Genomic DNA, 17,301 nt, shown 5'->3' on the forward strand with positions numbered 1-17,301 from the left:
ATAATAGTCCCTCTCTCTCCCCCCCCCCCTCTCTCTCTCTCTCTCTCATCTCTCTCTCTCTCTCTCTCTCTCTCTCTCGAACGTAATAAGACGACTTGAGTCATTTCCATATTCCTGAGCAAAGCAAGAGAGAGAGAGAGAGAGAGAGACTGGCTCTTTGGACACGTGAGCGAGCATGTACTTAAGCTCTTATGTTGTGAGTCTGTGTATGTTTATGTATTTTTTAAATGTGTATGTGCATCGTGTCCGACCGGCCAGAGTCCTACACGAGTCCCTCCTCCAATTTGTCTCTGCAAAATTTTCGATGAATTTGCCAAAACACTTCAGAATATGCAGTGGTGGCTTCATACTCGTTTCTCGTTGTATACCAGCTAGAAAGAGAGAGAGAGAGAGAGAGAGAGAGAGAGAGAGAGGGAATCCCTTCTGTTAGAGCTGTTCCAGCATTGTCCGTCTACAGAAGGAATCAAGGAGGAGAACATCGTACCGAAGTGATCTATGTATACCTATTCAACCTTTCTCACAGAATTTTATTGAAATTATTTTCAATGATGATCGAGTGACCAAAGAATTATTCAAATACCGGTGATGGGCAGTGCAGAGTTTGAGGGGCGATGGTGATAGTTGTATTCAACATCTAGCATTTCCATGTATTTGTCAAAATATGAAATGATAACTGATACACATGCACTTTCGGAACTGTTCTAAAGACATAATTATAATCGCAAATCTTTGCTTCATTTACTCGAAGTGTGACGTTTGAGAGCTTCAGAACTTTTCAAGTATTACCTTCAACGGTTTATAAGGAATGATCAATATATCTCCTTTTTTTAAGGTAACTGCATAAATAAATAAATTTGTGCTATTCCATTAGATGACTCTTCCTTCCCTATTAATTTGAACAACTGTGAGTTCTATCATCAGATTGAAATGTGCTATTAGTGGTCTATCCAGCACTACTACAATAGATAAACAAACCCTGTCTATCGCTGTCAATAGAAAATCCCAATCTAAAGTTTATTTTTTGCCTAATCTGCTACTAAGTAACTTCGACAAAACTCCTTTTGACTCTGTCTCAGATTCCCTCAAGTCGTCTTTCACTCCAGTCTTGATCTCCTTTGACACTTTCGTCCCCTTGATGCCACAGGCGGCCTCCTCCTTTCGAGGCAGCTGAGGAGGCTCAGAAAACATCGTTCTCAGTCTTCCTTTTGACTGATGCCGGAGAGAGAAAGCGAATGAGAGAGAGAGAGAGAGTGCCCTGGGAGGATCAATCAATTCTGCAAACTTTCTTTTATTAGTTTCTTATTCTCCCAAGTAAAATATTATTGTCCTTTCGTTGCTGAAGTGTCAATAAGTGTAGAAGCTGAGATTTGCTTCATCGTGTATGTAAGAGTTGTGATGATAAGGCAGGACAGTGTCCGCTTACAAGGAATATGAAACTGATATATTAATTGAAATATGTAGACATCTTTTTAAAAACCTTTTACATTTGTATATATATGCGTGTGTGCGCATGTGGTCGAATGTAACAAAATTACTCAATGCATTAAAACAATTTAAATTACTACAATGCACATTGAATTATGCACTATATTTCACCGCTGAAAACCACAGAGAGAAAAGACCTAGCTCAGAGGAACGGTTCAATTAAACATGGAACTCCTGGAATATGATCTTAACAGCATCTTGAACTTACCTGAGATCCCTCCAGGTATATGCAACACTTTCCAGATGCAATTCGCATAATTATGATAGAGCAACATTCCCAGCGGACCAGCTTTGAGGAAAATTGGAAACTAATTCCGTGGATAATATTGTAAGGTCAAAATGTATTCCATCAAAAAGAAAAAAAAGTTTATCGTCCCATCTTTTGCAATGCCTTTTAAAATGATTAGTAATGGTTTGTGCACCTTGAATCAAACGCGTTGTGCCTTTCTTCATTGGAACTAATGGTTAAAGATCTGGTGATGGATAGTAGACCGCGGTTTGACGTGATCCTAATAATCCTTCTGTATCTGTATGTGAACTGACGGGTAGGTACTGAAAGAGTGACATTTCGAAAGAGTGACATAACAAAAGAGTGACAAATCTAATAAAAATTCCAAGAGTGACAACAAAAAGGAAAGGAGTGACATCTCCAGGAAAAACATTAACTGTTGGAGTAGTTGAAGTGGTTTTCCTGATCGGAAAGTGTTCAGACTTTAAAACGATTTCAGGGTGTAATTGAAAGTTTGTCAATTATTGACTTAACCACCACTTAACTATAACGTGTTTTTTGACGTCGTGCGTTTTCAAGGAAATAGTTCAGTTCCAAGAGCAAATTTCCCCAGCTGTTTTTGTGTTGCTGCCTGGGAAAATAACACAACTCTATTCATCAATGCTAGAACACTTCATCTCGGTTGCAGAAGGAAAAGGAATCAGTTAAAATCCAAATTCATTGTAGTAGACTTTGAGTTACGTAGCATCAAAGCCCTCCCAAGGAAAAATTTCCTGAAGCTGAATATCGGGATGTTTTTTCATCTATGTCAAAATATTTACCGATGTATTCAAAAAGAGCGGCGTCTTGCAGATGCATAGAAAGAAATGAATGACAAGTTAGCCTTAAGTTTACGACATCTGGCTGCTCTCGCATTTTTAGACGCTGATGAAATCCTCGATGCATATTTAGATCTCTCAAATAACATTCCAGTTGAAGCTGAACCAGTTTATTGGTATTTTGGCGATACCTATAACTGATTCACTTAAGATAGATTCTCGGATGAGCCTTATTCTTACGAGACGTTTGTTTGGTGGCCGTTGATTGGCTGGTACCGGGAGGTAGGCAGCTCCCAGCCAATCAGCGGCCGCCAAACTAGTCTCGTAGGCATAGGGATCATCCAAGAATCTACCTGAAAGTGAAAAAAAAACCCTTTTTTTTTTTTTCCATTTATAGGTGCTTAGGTAGACCCATAATTTCACGAAGTAGAGGAAGACCACGACAAAACCCAGTACGTCATCTTCCACGATTTGAACCAACTGTGTGGAGTGTTTATCACTTGCAAGCATACAATCTCCCAAGGACAAATAAAAATGCTGTGGAGGCAAGGAAGGCACAGAAAACTTGAAACAGTCGTCGGTCGAACAATACCATATGGGAGTATACTCGATGATCAGGGAGTTTGTAAAAGATTATCACACAGAACAAGACATACAGCGTTTGATTCCAGGGACTTATTCGAGGAAAAGGAAGAGAGAGCAAATCCAAAGAGAAAAGAGGCTTGCAACAGTTTTAAGTAGAAAGGGAGCTGTCTCTTTAAATGATCATATAAGAGGAATTGCCTCATGATTGACATTTTGGTTCATGCACATGCATCATAATGAACATGGAGTTAACGACTGTTAAAAATTATGTTTTCTTTTTAAATTATATTGTTTTCTTATTCAATTGTAATTTAATTTTGAAATAAGGTTTTGTTTTAAGTATTTTTTAATAAGTTTTTTTCTAAACCATGCTATGTAACTCTTCTGATATATCATTCTTTTGTCACTCTTGTGTTATGTTGATTACTATTTTGTCACTCTTTCGATATGCCACTCTTCTGACATGTCGCTCTTTCGAAGAGGGATCCCGAATTGACAAATGCTGTGGAAGTTTTCAGCACAGGGGATTCCTCCTTGATTTTTCATGTAAGGACTCTACCAATACGAAATAAAGCGCGTAAGATACTATGAACACTTATGTATTATCCTTCCAATGACACAGGTCCCGTAGCTATTGTTAGTTCACGTTAATGAAGGAAATTATGGCCGCTGGGTATTCTAAGCAATACGCGCCGCCCTTCGCTGCAGGGGACTGAGGGGACCGGATTTTGAATGGAACCTGCTTAGAACTTTGGCCTTCAAAGATTCGCTCCTGTATTCGGAAGGGGCCAATGGGATCAGGGCACAGTGACGCCATGACACCTGGGAAACCAGCGGTATTCGTCTTTTGGACCCTCATCGATCAATAATATATATGTAATATATGCATGTATATATATATGTATATATATATATATATATATATATATATCTATATATATTTATATATATATATATATATATATATATATATATATATATATTTATATATATATATATATATATATATATATATATATATATATATATATATATATATATATATATATATATATATATATATAATATATATATATATATATATATATATATATGTGTGTGTGTGTGTGTGTGTGTGTGTGTGTCTTATTATAATAATGATGCCCATGCTCTTTTTTCGGTATACACTGCATTGTAACTCCAAGTAAAACATTCTTAGTTCGGTATTTTGTTTTGATCTCATAGCCTATATTTTGATTCAATATTATCTGATAGACACGAAACAGTGTATTAATACTACACCAGAAAATACTACCAAAAAAACGATAACTTCGTGAGAGAAATGCAACCAATGAATGGACCCCCCACCTGCCTTGACCCCTTCCGACCTTTGCTCTCTCTCTCTCTCTCTCTCTCTCTCTTCTCTCTCTGTCAGTGGCATATAGGGTCCCTCGAATTGAACCAGAATCCCTTCCTTCCCCGGAGGATTCAGTCTTTTTGAATCGTCTTGCTTCAGCCTGACGCTGGAAGAGGACACACTTTACCCAGCGTCCAATTTCTGCAGTTCCTGGAAGACATGGGAGAAGAAGTCATATTCAGCCACCGTGAGACCATCCGAGGTCTTCTCTCTTCTGCAGCCCCGGAATTCGCAGGTGGCTCCAGTGTCCCTCACGGACAAGCTCCCAGGGTAAGTCCACGGAGTGGGATGGCAGGTGTCTAAATGGTGGGTCCTTTGTGCTTTCTGGGAGGCAACAGCCACGTGTCAATCGAAGGTCTCTCTCTTTTTAAGCATTTGACCAAATGAGAGTCATTATTCAAGGGCACTTACGGGGATTCCAGAGAGAGAGAGAGAGAGAGAGAGCCCTCCCTCTCCCAGACCTCCTCCGCCCCCCTGAGTGAGAGCTTCACCGAGAGGACTCAAGACAGAAGAACAGAGGGCGGAGGGAGGGGGCGGGTCAAATGATACCAGGCCGTTCATCGGTGGAGGAGAGCCACTGAAGAACAGGAGGAAGGGGCGGGATGAACGGGAGACCTCCCAGGAGGAGGAAGGTAACCAGCGGACAAGATGGCGACTGGACGAGGTTGTGAGAGAGAGATTGAGAATCTGTATGTATGTATGTAAGTTTATATATATATATATATATATATATATATATATATATATATATATATATATATATATATATATATATATATATATATATATAAACCAAAATTTATATAGGTTCGTGCCCAGGAGCCGACGTAATTACCATCAACTAAAATTCCCCTTCAGTTAACATATGAAAATATATTCATTCTGAGGTAGAGCGAATTAGATATCAAAGGACATTTGTAGCTTAATGCGTATGTATGAACTACGGTGATGTGATCAGACTCATATCATACATTATATATATATATATATATATATATAATATATATATATATATATATATATATATATATATATATATATATATATATATAGTGATGGAGTGTTAACCACTACACGATACACTTATAAAAAATACCGTATTCACTGAACAGGATACGGAATTCACAATGTGTGAAATCGTACCACAACCTTAAACCACAGATCAGAAAATCAATTCAGGGGTGAAAATAGACACTTGGGAAAATCACTTAGATTTAATACATAACTCTTTAGGCAGAAATCACACCTGAACCTCTATAATACAAAAATATGTGAATAACACTCACGCTTAAATAACCACTATACAAATCCCAAACACCCAACTATTAAAAGAAACCAACACATTCAAACACAAAAGGGAGTGGGGCTGAGAGGAGGAGAAAGGCAAAAGAAAATATCCTAACCAATACACACTAATATTCCTAGCAACTTCCGTATGTTTTAAAGTTAGTTCTCCTCTTGCAAGGCAAAGTACAACTCCACGAGTGGAGGACAAATCAGGGTGATTATCAGATGCTATTCCAATCACAGAGCTGAATCCCAAAAAATATCACAAGGTGCCTGGGCAAGTATCAAACTGTCCACTGAAGACGGAAACAACAAAAGAACATTTGCCGTGAGCTTTAATAAGTATAAATATTTTACCTTGGGACAGATTGGGAGATCCAAAAAGGTATGTAGGAGGTGAATATTTTCCCCGGTCCATGTTACAGTTGGGACACAGGTTTCCCTGGTACACCTTCTTGAGGGGACTTCGAAAAATTATATGGTAACAGTGTTTACTGAGGTAGGATGGGGGGAGGACTCTTCCTCTCTTAGCAAGAGTTCCACCAATAAGCTCTGGAATTCTTTCAGTGGGAGGAGTCATTAGGTATGGTTGGAGAAACCCACACACACACACACACACACACGGAGTAAAAAAAAAAAAAAAGTAATCTGAGGAGGTTATATCGCTGTAACTAAGATTACTGTCTCACTTTTAATATAAGTTTGTTTATTAAGATTCCATTTAACTTTCGTTGAGGCGTTATCTTACCACCGTGTCTGTTATTATGTATCGGTCATATTCATTACGCAATACTTAAAATTGATCCAAATTTTAGAGTTACATTGGTATTGGAGAGAATCACGAAACATCATAGCAGGATATTTTAACCTTATCATGAAGCCAAGTTTTATAGTATCGGTTGCAGTGCGTTTCCTACCAATAATATAATAGGAAGCATTGAACATACCCAAACACTAAGTGAACGAGTTGAAAGTGTCCGACGCCTTAGCTCCTCTCTCTCTCTCTCTCTCTCTCTCTCTCTCTCTCTCTCTCTCTCTCATATTAGCTACTTTAAAGTGACATGTCATCTAGAAATACCACTGCGCTAAGTATGCAGTTTTGATATGTCATTAACACCCTCTAATCTTGACTAAACTAATATATGCATATATATTTTTTCGGGGGGCGGGGGGAGTGGTGTCGGGGATTGAGTTCTTGTTGTTAAGCCGTCTTACAGGTTTTGGAATTCTAAAATGTAATTCAAACTGACAAGCTTCTTGCTTTTGCTGTACCGATGTCCTCAGCCTGGCTTTGCTACAACTGAAATGGGTGGGGGACTAGGGGTAAGGTGGGCCTGTTGCGACCCCGATGAGTGGACGAAGTAGATATGCTCGTGGATAGAGTTATGGGCTAACGAAAAGCTCCACTTGAAATAATTTTCTTGTTTATCTTTAATGCCTGGGTGTTTTTTAGTGTTTATTCTAATATTATTATAATACTGTAGATTTTCTGAATACAACAACATCTACAAGAAGAAGATTGGGTTAAACTCACTCTCTTGTAAATACATATAGAATGAAAAGGAGAGAGAGAGAGAGAGAGAGAGAGAGAGAGAGAGAGAGAGAGAGAGAGACTGAGGAATCAAAATGAAACTACTAGGGACAGAGAAAATTCCACAACGTGTAATGGAAATTGAAGAAGGACTCCCAAACTTGGTGCAAACTTTTCTTTTAACCATTCCCATATGGTAAACTTAATTCGTTTGCCAATGATAAACAATTGTTGATGTTCAGAGGTTTCATGTATTCATGGTTGGGTTGTATTCCCTCTTGAATATACTGTTGAGGTTATTCCCTACACGCCCTTCATTACAATAATTATTACATGATATGGATAAACACATCTACTTGGCTTATATTTTTTTCTAATATATTAATTGTGATACATGTTTTAATGTCATACGGACAGAAATTCCTTTCGCTCTTATCATTTCGGTGTGAGAATGTGGAAAGAGCTATTTGGAGAAATGTAGTTTGATGATATTGTCCTAGGGTTTCTTTTTCTTTTTAGATAATTTTTTTGAGAAACAATCAGGATAGCGAAATTCCCTTTAGATTTTGAACTCCTTTAAGATATCAAATTCACCTTTTCTAATAAATAAATTATAATAATCAATACTGGAGCTAAACGATATGCATAGGTCGTTTACGATTTTTTTTACATCATACGACATGGAAGTTCAGCGGAAGCCATGGGGTAATCCAAATATACACACTCAATTTATACATTTATTTTTAATATTAATGAGAAGTCCAGCCACCTTCCTTCTAGATCACCTCTTACAATCTGTTAGGCATAGAAGATTCATGGTTTCTGACGATCTGTGGTCGGTTGTGGAAGAGTTTCCATTGTGTTCCCAGAGGTTCATAAGTTGATCTGGTCTCATCTCCCTCTCAGGCTCCCAACATTTTACCAAATTAGCCTAAATATTCTCAGTGAGGTTCATGTCTGTATCCTTACTTGGCCAGTCAAGCAACTGCAGATCCTCTCGACCTTGAAACCATTCCTGGACTATTCTGGCCGTATGGATGGGGCAGCGGCCGTGAATGAAAATGACAGGAGCAGGAGGGGAGGAATAATTCCGCTGTTGAATGTGAAAGAAGTTAGAAATCCCGAATGAATTTTCTCAATGTATTTTTCACCAGTGAACCTCCACTCAATCCCTGGTGATATCATTCCATATAATGTAAGAAGATCCAACCCCAAACGTTTTACTGTGACGTGCCCATTCCTGTCACCTCGTAAATTTCCTCTGTAGTATCTGAAGGGAAAAAATCTAATTTTTAACAATTTACGCTTTGCTTTTCGTAATAGGGAAAATAATGCTATATCGTTTTGGGAAATAAAATGCTAAGTAAGAACCCTTGGAATAAGTTAAGAATGTTTATTAATCTGCAAGGATTAATACTTATAATAGCATTAACTTTAATCTGCAACAGTCCGTTATGATATGATATTCTTTAATTCAGTAAACAGGCTGTACTCTATATTATAAATTTGCCTACGTGATTATTCATAACATTAATAATGCATTTGATTAATGCCTGAAAGCTGGCCATAGTAGAACTAATGGGGATTTTCAATGAAGAATTTTTATTTTCACACTTCTCGTGGCAATATAATTCAATTAGCGGAAAATACATGGTTATTGACAAAATTATTATCTTTTGATTATAATATTACCCTTGCTTATAATTATTATAATCTGACTGTTATTAATGATTATAGAAACTCGCCTATATTAATCGGTCTTCACTTATGTATCCTGCCGTGACTTCTGCTAGTAAAAGACCTTTCGTCACTGCATACGACTCGAGACCAAAATTCCATATCCTCCCCCACAAACCGTTGAACGAAGGCAAGCCTATCAGCACGATGGCCGTTCGGCGAGAAATTCCTTCTTGGCAGGAATTCTATGAGGTGATCCTGCCTCATCCAGACGTCTTCGCACCGTAATAGCCGAAACATTTAATGCCAGATGTTCACGAATAGCAATAGTATTGGTAAAAGCATCTTCTTATGCTACTACGTCGAATGTCGTCGTTATCCTAAACGGGTGGTCTTTCGTGTGGAGGTCTTCGAACTGAAATACGTAATTAACATGCAGATACCTAGATAATCAAGATTAATTATAGCCTGTTTACTTATGGAACGCTATTGGTATTCTGGGAAGTAAAGAGAAAGAATCACTATTAGAGTTCAACAGGACCAAGGCAACTGTAATTTAGGTTTCATGATTTTACGGTTTTTGTTTGTAAGGTTTATTTTTGTTTTAAAAAATTAATAAATAAATGAAATAAATAAATGCTATCCAAAGTCGGTCAATTTTCCCAGTCTAAGCATGCCTCCTTTTCCATTTATTTACTGTTGTAGGGGAGACGTTAAGACGCTGTGCAACAGCACGTATTGGAAGCCCACTTTCTCGTAGAGCGACGATCTGCGCCAGGAGAACCATATGTTGCTGTTCATTTGGAGACTGTAACGAATACTACTAGCAGAGGACAGATAACCTATCAAAATTTATACAACACCTCAGTCTAGCCATGATTGGGTGACAAACTTGTTAGCGTGTAATAGGGGTGCTGTAGCAGTGATATCGTTATCACTGAACAAAGTGATATATTAAATCACACGATCACTGGGACTGAGTGATTGATTGGCTGTTACTGGCATTGCAAACATCTCAGGTCATTACTGTCATTGATAACGTTTAAATTCTGTATGTCTTCATGATGATAAATTGTTAATTGTCTGTTTGAAACACTAAAGGTGGTGGTGTTCCTCTCTTAACGTGAATTCCATTAATCTGCTTTCGGGCTGTTTTAGTGTATAAGAGGTTGGAGGAGGCAAACTTGTAATAAGTATTAATCATCATAGATGAATAAACATTATCTTTAATGCAGTGGTTGTTACTTAGCATCACATTTCCCCAAACGATATATCATTATTTTCCCAGTTACGGAAAGCAACGCGTAAATTGTAAAAAATTCAGATTGTTTTCCTTCAGATACCACAGAGGAAACACATTTACGAAGTTGCCAGGAGTGGCTTGTAACCGTAAATGTGTGGGCCTGGATTTCCTTACATGTATATGTGATATCACCAAGACTGAAGGGTTTCCCCAGTGGAAAATACGTTAAAATTTTTTCAGGATTTTTTACTCCCTTCACTTCACCAGCGGAATTATCCCTTTCCACCTAGTCCTGTCATTTTCATTCATGACGGCTGCCCCCATCCATACGGCCAGAATAGTCCAGGAATGGCTTCTAGATCGAGAGGATTTGAATTGGTTGACTGGCCAAATAAGGGTGCAGACATGAATCCCATAGATCCCGAGAAAGATAAAGTCGATTTATTAAATATTGAACCAATTCACAGGTGCCCCGAGAGAAGCCGAAGTGCAGTGGAAAATCACTGAATTTCTAATCAGTTTTCTCCCATGTATACATAAAAAAAAAAAAAATCATTTTTGTTCCCGTTATTTTTATGCTCATCCATTTCGTATGAAGTAGCTACTGTCGCATATCTTATGTAATATAAGCATTAAGCAGGTTAGGGGATTAATTACGTTTGCTTTATGTCTATTACAATAATTAGAATCATAATTACCTGACTTGTTATCGAATTACAGTTACAACGTTCAATTACAAGATGGGGTAACAATATCAAATACAATACAATTTTAATATGTCAAAATTGTAATCACAGCTACAAACATATATAAAAACGTATTACTCAATTACATTTCGCCACACCTATTTAATTTTAAGAAATTGGCAGATAGTTGCAAAGACTTATACTTGAGTTTGGTTTCCTTTACAGTCAATTTCTGCAAAAATTGTAATTTGTAACTTATGATACCTTTAGTACAAATACAAAACAAACATATCTAAGATATTTTAGACCTGTAGAAATTATCGTTAGCATCCTATGATTTGCCTAAGTAAATTTTTAGTATGTTTATTGTGGTGAAAATTATTATGCTGATTATAAGAAAATGATACTGAAATACAAAACTCAAATACTGGAAAAAAATTTCACAAAACTTTTTGCACAAAAAAAGGAAATAAATGGAATAAAAATTTTTTTAGAATTGGTAGCTGGCTTGTCAAAATTCTCCCTTAATAATATAATAAATGAATTGGGAAAGCGACTCAAAACATTCTCTCCATTGCATTTGGTTAAGATGAGTTCTCGAAAAGTAAGAGGGCGGCTCTAGGATAACAATCTCAAATAAAGTTTTCAGTTACAATTACAATAAACAATTACCATTAATTATAAATAAAAAACAAATGGAATTACAGTTAACTTCAAAACGTGTAATTAAAAACATATCAGATAAATGACAATTACACCAAGCCTGAATAAAAGGTAAGGTTTATTTGTAATTGGTAAAGCTCTCTTACTGTGGGTTTCACAGACAGTGCAGTCACGTTTTTGGTCAATAACACTGTAATGAAGACTGGTATCAGTACGAGATTTTGCTGTAATTTTTCGGTTATAATCAAGGCTTTTAACTCTATTGGATGTCCGGTAAAAATGCTCAATTTTTATTTGTAACACAGAGTAACTATAACCGTTACCTATTCAAACCAATCTGTAGGCAATTGGCGGCTCTCTTTGCTAAAAAATATAAAAAAAAAATAAAAAAAAAAAGTGCGTGACAAACGGATTTCTGCTACCATGCCGACAGCTATGTTCCTAGACGGCCATCTCTTCTTCACCTTCGTAATGCAAGCATATGGCTGATGCCCTGAGTCCAAATGAAGCTTGCGAAGGAGGTAACTAAGCACAAGTATAACAGTAGATTTACCATCAATCACAGTGTCTATCGTTCTACTACTCCACCATACATGCAGATATCTCTTACTCCAATAATTATAATCATTTACTCATAACCCAAGTCAATAGTCACTAAAGAAAGAAAAAACTTTTTGATCTTAAGACAAAAATAGTAATAGCTACTACTACTGCAGCTGCTGCTAATAATAATAGTTAAAAAAGGCTATATTTCTGGTTATGATTATTAATAATTAATTAATATTGTTCCCTTGTTTTCAACGTAGACCAAAAGTAATATATCCATTGCCTAAGGTAAGGTAGTACGGTACGGAATTTGCAAATTTTTTCCGTACCTGAACTGTACCGTACCGTACTTCGGTAAAATTGTCGTTGCGTAATTCCGTACCGTACACATAGGCTATTATTACGATCTCGACTTTCCACATCGACAGGTTCTTAAAAATAAGCAATTGGGCCGTAGTGACTGACGACAGGTGACAAACAAAGGAGGGGAGGAGCATAAAACAAAAAAAAAAAAAAAAATTATTACCTTAAAATTAGTATATTATACAAAATATACAAAATGTACAAGTGAGTCAGGTCCAGTGATAAACAAAATAAACATACACAATGAATTAAATAATAAAGGCAGCAACAATAATAATCCAATTAAGTGATTCTTGTACAATTCAACAAACAATTTCATAAGCAGCATAACTAATATAATAAAAGCAACATCATATATATAAGAGGACCACGGTATAAATGAAAAAGCAGTGCAGTACATAAATATATACAAAATCAGGCAGCATAATACACAAACACATTGAAAAAGCAGTGAAATAACGATTACAATAAATGTAAAAACGGCAGCATAATAATAAATGAGAATTAACACTGAAGCGGCATAATGTTACACAGAGCAAAACGGGAACACTTCCTCAAACAATGAGGACAACAGTCCAATGCCGGACGATCAAGACAGAGCCGATACGGCAACCACCTCGTCCTCGGAGACAATATGGACATCCTCCTCGAATGCTGGACGATCAAGACAGAGTTGACACAACAACCATCTCGTCCTCAGATACAGTATGAAGGTCCTCCTCGACCACTGGATGCTCACGACAGGGTTGATACAACTACCAACTCGTCCTCAGATACTCTCCGCTGCTCTGCTGCCAAGACTGCCTCTCTGAACCTGACTGGTTGTTCTCCCCTCCAGGACCTGACTGACGAAGTTTGACGCCATCCAACAGACGTCAACTCGCCAGCAATTAAAAAAACAAAAACAAAGGAGGCAACAATCCACCAAGGGAACAATCGGCAAACGATTGTTCCTAACAGCTATAAATATCAACCGTACCGTACCGTACCGTAATGCCAGCCTTGCTGGCAGGTAACAACAGCGTGAATCGTTATATATATATATACAACATTTTAAATTATTATTATTATTAGATTAGATAGATAGATAGATACGTCCGCAAAATATACTTAAACTAGTAACATTCAGAGAGAGAGAGAGAGGGAGGGGAGGAGAGGTGGGGGAAGTCTCTCAAGACGGTGTACCAGGTAAACCTGTGTCCAACTGTACTGTCACGCACAATAGTTCGTTCCCTCCGCTGATCCAGAGTGAACACGAATCCGCGACTATGAAACCCCGGAGCAGTTGAGCAAGTAACTAACGGAGCATCCAATAGATGTTGCGCCGTCAGGACAAGGAAGGAGGAGTGGGCAGCAGATAGTTTTCTTGAGCATAGAGTAAAGTATCCTTAATCTATTAACGTTAATTAAGAGAGTGGTCGTAAACATTTTGTTGTTGACGATACTGGGTTTGAGTGTAAAATGTGCATTTGAAGGAAATATGCGAAATAAATATGGGAGACTAAAAGAAAGTGCTTAGGAACTCAGTATTTATGAAATGGCATTTCCTATAGATTATTAAATCTTATATACTGACATGACTGTCCACGAGATCGATACAAAACTTTCACCAAGTGTTAACGGTGGTGTTCTGTAAGCAGCAAGCCACCTCTATATATATATATATATATATATAGATATATATCGATATATATATATATATATATATATATATATATATATATATATATATACTATATATATATATATATATATATATATAATAGAACATCTATATCAGCATTAAAGCAAAATTTTTCAGTTCATTTACTTTATTGAGGTAGCAACTATACTTTACACAGATACATGATTCTATACTTACTTTACAATTCATGATTGGGCCACCTCCATAGAGAAAGCGGGCGATGTGGGCAATAACACAAAAAAAATTTTTGGGGCTATATATAATTTTCTTTATTTACTAAATTTTAGTAATTAAAACAACATGAAATATTAGGATACTTTCACCAATATAACAGGTTCATATTTGTTGGAAAAGAGAAAGACAGAACCACAGAATATAACAAGACAAAGATGAGTAGAGAGAAAGAGAGAGAGATAACTTATTAAGTTCTTTTCTAGATTATGGTGTGAAGAAGCCTCGTGTTCTTATTTTCTTCCTAGCACCAGGTCAGTTGCAAAATACGAGTCATTATCCATTTTACTATATTTCTTTAGTAAGGATATTTTCATCCTTGTTTTCAAGATGCATTGTAATAGAAAAGTAGTTTTCTAGTGCCGATGTAGTTATAGCCAATTCTAACGTGTAAAAGAGTTAATATGGTTTTGTAGGAATGTAACTTTTCTCTCCTGTAAAGTCAACTGCCATAGTCCTTGCCGTTCCCTGACCATTTCCTGTCTTAGGGAGGGTTAGGAGCTTCTACCTTTGCATTGGAGAGTTAAGTTGCCTAGTATATGGCCATTCGTAGGCTGCAGCTTTTAGCTCCACTAATTCTATCAGGGCTTATTTCTTCTACCTTTTGGACCCTCTTTTAATAATCTAGCCTTAGTTTCTTAACTGCTGTGCTCTTATTCTGTCTCAACTTTATTACCTTAATCTGTTTTCCTTCTTTTCTTGGAATGAAGCGCGTTTTGTAATTCCCTTTATTTCAAAATAACAAAATAAAAGTAGTGATATTTACAAAGCCTTCTATGTTCAAAATTTAAGGCTTATTTCAGTTTGACTAAATGTTAAACTAAAAAACCATCACATTTTTCCGACAATCTGGCAGATAAATTTGAACCAATATCACTTTTTTTTCATTTAATTTTGAGATACTATAAATATTACTTTTCACTTTAAACCTATGAAATATGCATGATCTTCCAAAACATTAGCATTAACTGGTAATCAAGTAAAAGGAACATAACTAAAAACACGTGAGCTAGTGTCAATATTTTATCATTATTATTTTTATGATAATATACAATGAGTAGGATGTCCAACCTCCATCTGCATCTGTGACCACACACAGACGATCAGGTATGGAATCTACAGTTTATATTATGTAACAGAAGTGTGGGTTATGTATTTGATTTCCCTGGAACGTGTTTACGCAGATATTTTTTTTTTCTTTATCAAGCACGCTTCTACAATACATTTTCTTAACCTTACATGTCATGTCGTTTTCATTGTTGTATTTATTATTTGACGACATTATTGACTCTGTAATTGTTTTTAAATAGTATTTAATTGCTGTCATTATCGTCCGTATTAAACAGTATTATTTACATTTGTGTTATAAGGATACGTTCACACCAAATGCGTTGCCTATAGAAATGGGGCTGTTAGGATTTTCTGCTTTATTTCTATATTGAATTTCAATTTACGAATCAAGTTATGCTCAAATAAAATTGTACTCCTTTATACCTGATTTTCACTTTTATATAGGACAAAATTTAGTATAATTAAATTTCGTTTTACCTTTTCTTTGTATGCATATGATATAAATTTAAAATCTTAAAACTTACCTATAGTTTTTGAAAATCATTATGGTCGAGTAGTTGATTATTATATATAATATATAATATTTCTCTTGATGTCTCGGCTAATTCATTTAGAATGATATCTTTTAGTTATTTGGTAAATCCAACAACAATAAAACGTAGCTTAGAAAAATTGTCATTTTTTGCTCAGTTCCAATTGCCCGCCTGTAGTTAGTATTGTTTTCTTGTAGACAAAAAGGTAAATAAAAGGAAAATCCCTAAATTATATTTTAATAGATAAGACGATAAGAGACCAAACAAAAAGATGCGTACTGCAAAAAGATCCCGTAAAAAAAAGAGAGAGAGAGAGAGAGAGAGAGAGAGAGAGAGAGAGAGAGAGAGAGAGAGAGAGAGAGAGAGAACAGCAGAAATTTATAACACATAGAAACAAGGCATGATTGGAAATCTTTCAGAATGTTTCTTGCTATATTTTGATAAATCGAAATATCTCTTGTGAAATATTGAAAATCAAGGAAAAAGAGAGGGATATAGAGGAGAGTATATGAATTGGGTACTCCAGTTTGAAGAAAATGTGGCCTTACTTGGCCTGCCTTGGCAGCAGCTGTTGTGTGACGTTATTGTCTAGATGTTGTCTGAAATACGGAGAGAAGTCTAACGCAAGGATAGTCATGTTGTTTATAGGCTGCCTATTCACTGGTGAGGTTCCTCCTAATACTGATGATGGAGGTGAACAGGCCAAGGAAATGGAATTGAACGAGAGAATTTCGGCCTTGCGAGACACCACACAGTACCAGAGAGAGCAGCAATGAACTTGGACAGGATCATTTTTCAGCTGCAACAGAGGCTTGACTACAATGAAGACATTCAGAAGGAAGAAAGCACTCGTGTGATCCAGATAACTCAGGGGGTGTTGCAACAACAGGCCTGGCAAGAAAGGGCCCACTTATTCGAAGGTGAGACGTTGTTTCTGAAGGAGAACGATCAAGTGAAGAAGGAGAAGGACGTGCAGATATAGACCAAAGAAGCGGCGCGGATGGCGAGGCTCGTCCAGGAACGAAAAGCGCTAATCCGACAGGAAAGACGCCGAGGTCAGGTCCAGCTCCTGCAGAAGGAAGTGGAAGATCTCACGAAGGAAACGTGTGTACTACATTGTGAAGTTCAGGTTGCGAAACTGAAGAGAAACGAGCTGAGTGCTTCTAGAGGAAGGGAATCATCGCTTCAAGTCGCTGGATAGGAACACCGGTGTCCGAGGGCGAACGGAACGACCAGTTGGAAGATGAGGTTCGACAGCTGCGAGGAGCGAAGG

The 17,301-nt window shown here is 36.9% G+C and overlaps 1 protein-coding gene and 1 long non-coding RNA gene across 2 annotated transcripts in view; one reads left to right on the forward strand and one right to left on the reverse strand.

Moving 5' to 3' along the window:
* The window catches only part of LOC135196363 (E3 ubiquitin-protein ligase wwp-1-like), a 422,942-nt gene that overhangs the window by 330,993 nt on the left and 74,648 nt on the right, over positions 1 to 17,301 (reverse strand).
* The window catches only part of LOC135196361 (uncharacterized), a 14,605-nt gene continuing 13,615 nt past the window's right edge, over positions 16,312 to 17,301 (forward strand). The window contains exon 1 of the long non-coding RNA XR_010310394.1: positions 16,312 to 17,083. This is a non-coding gene — a long non-coding RNA (uncharacterized LOC135196361). The remainder of the gene's footprint in view (positions 17,084 to 17,301) is intronic.

This window comes from Macrobrachium nipponense, chromosome 17 (genome assembly GCF_015104395.2).
Source record: "Macrobrachium nipponense isolate FS-2020 chromosome 17, ASM1510439v2, whole genome shotgun sequence".
Lineage (NCBI taxonomy): Eukaryota > Metazoa > Arthropoda > Malacostraca > Decapoda > Palaemonidae > Macrobrachium > Macrobrachium nipponense.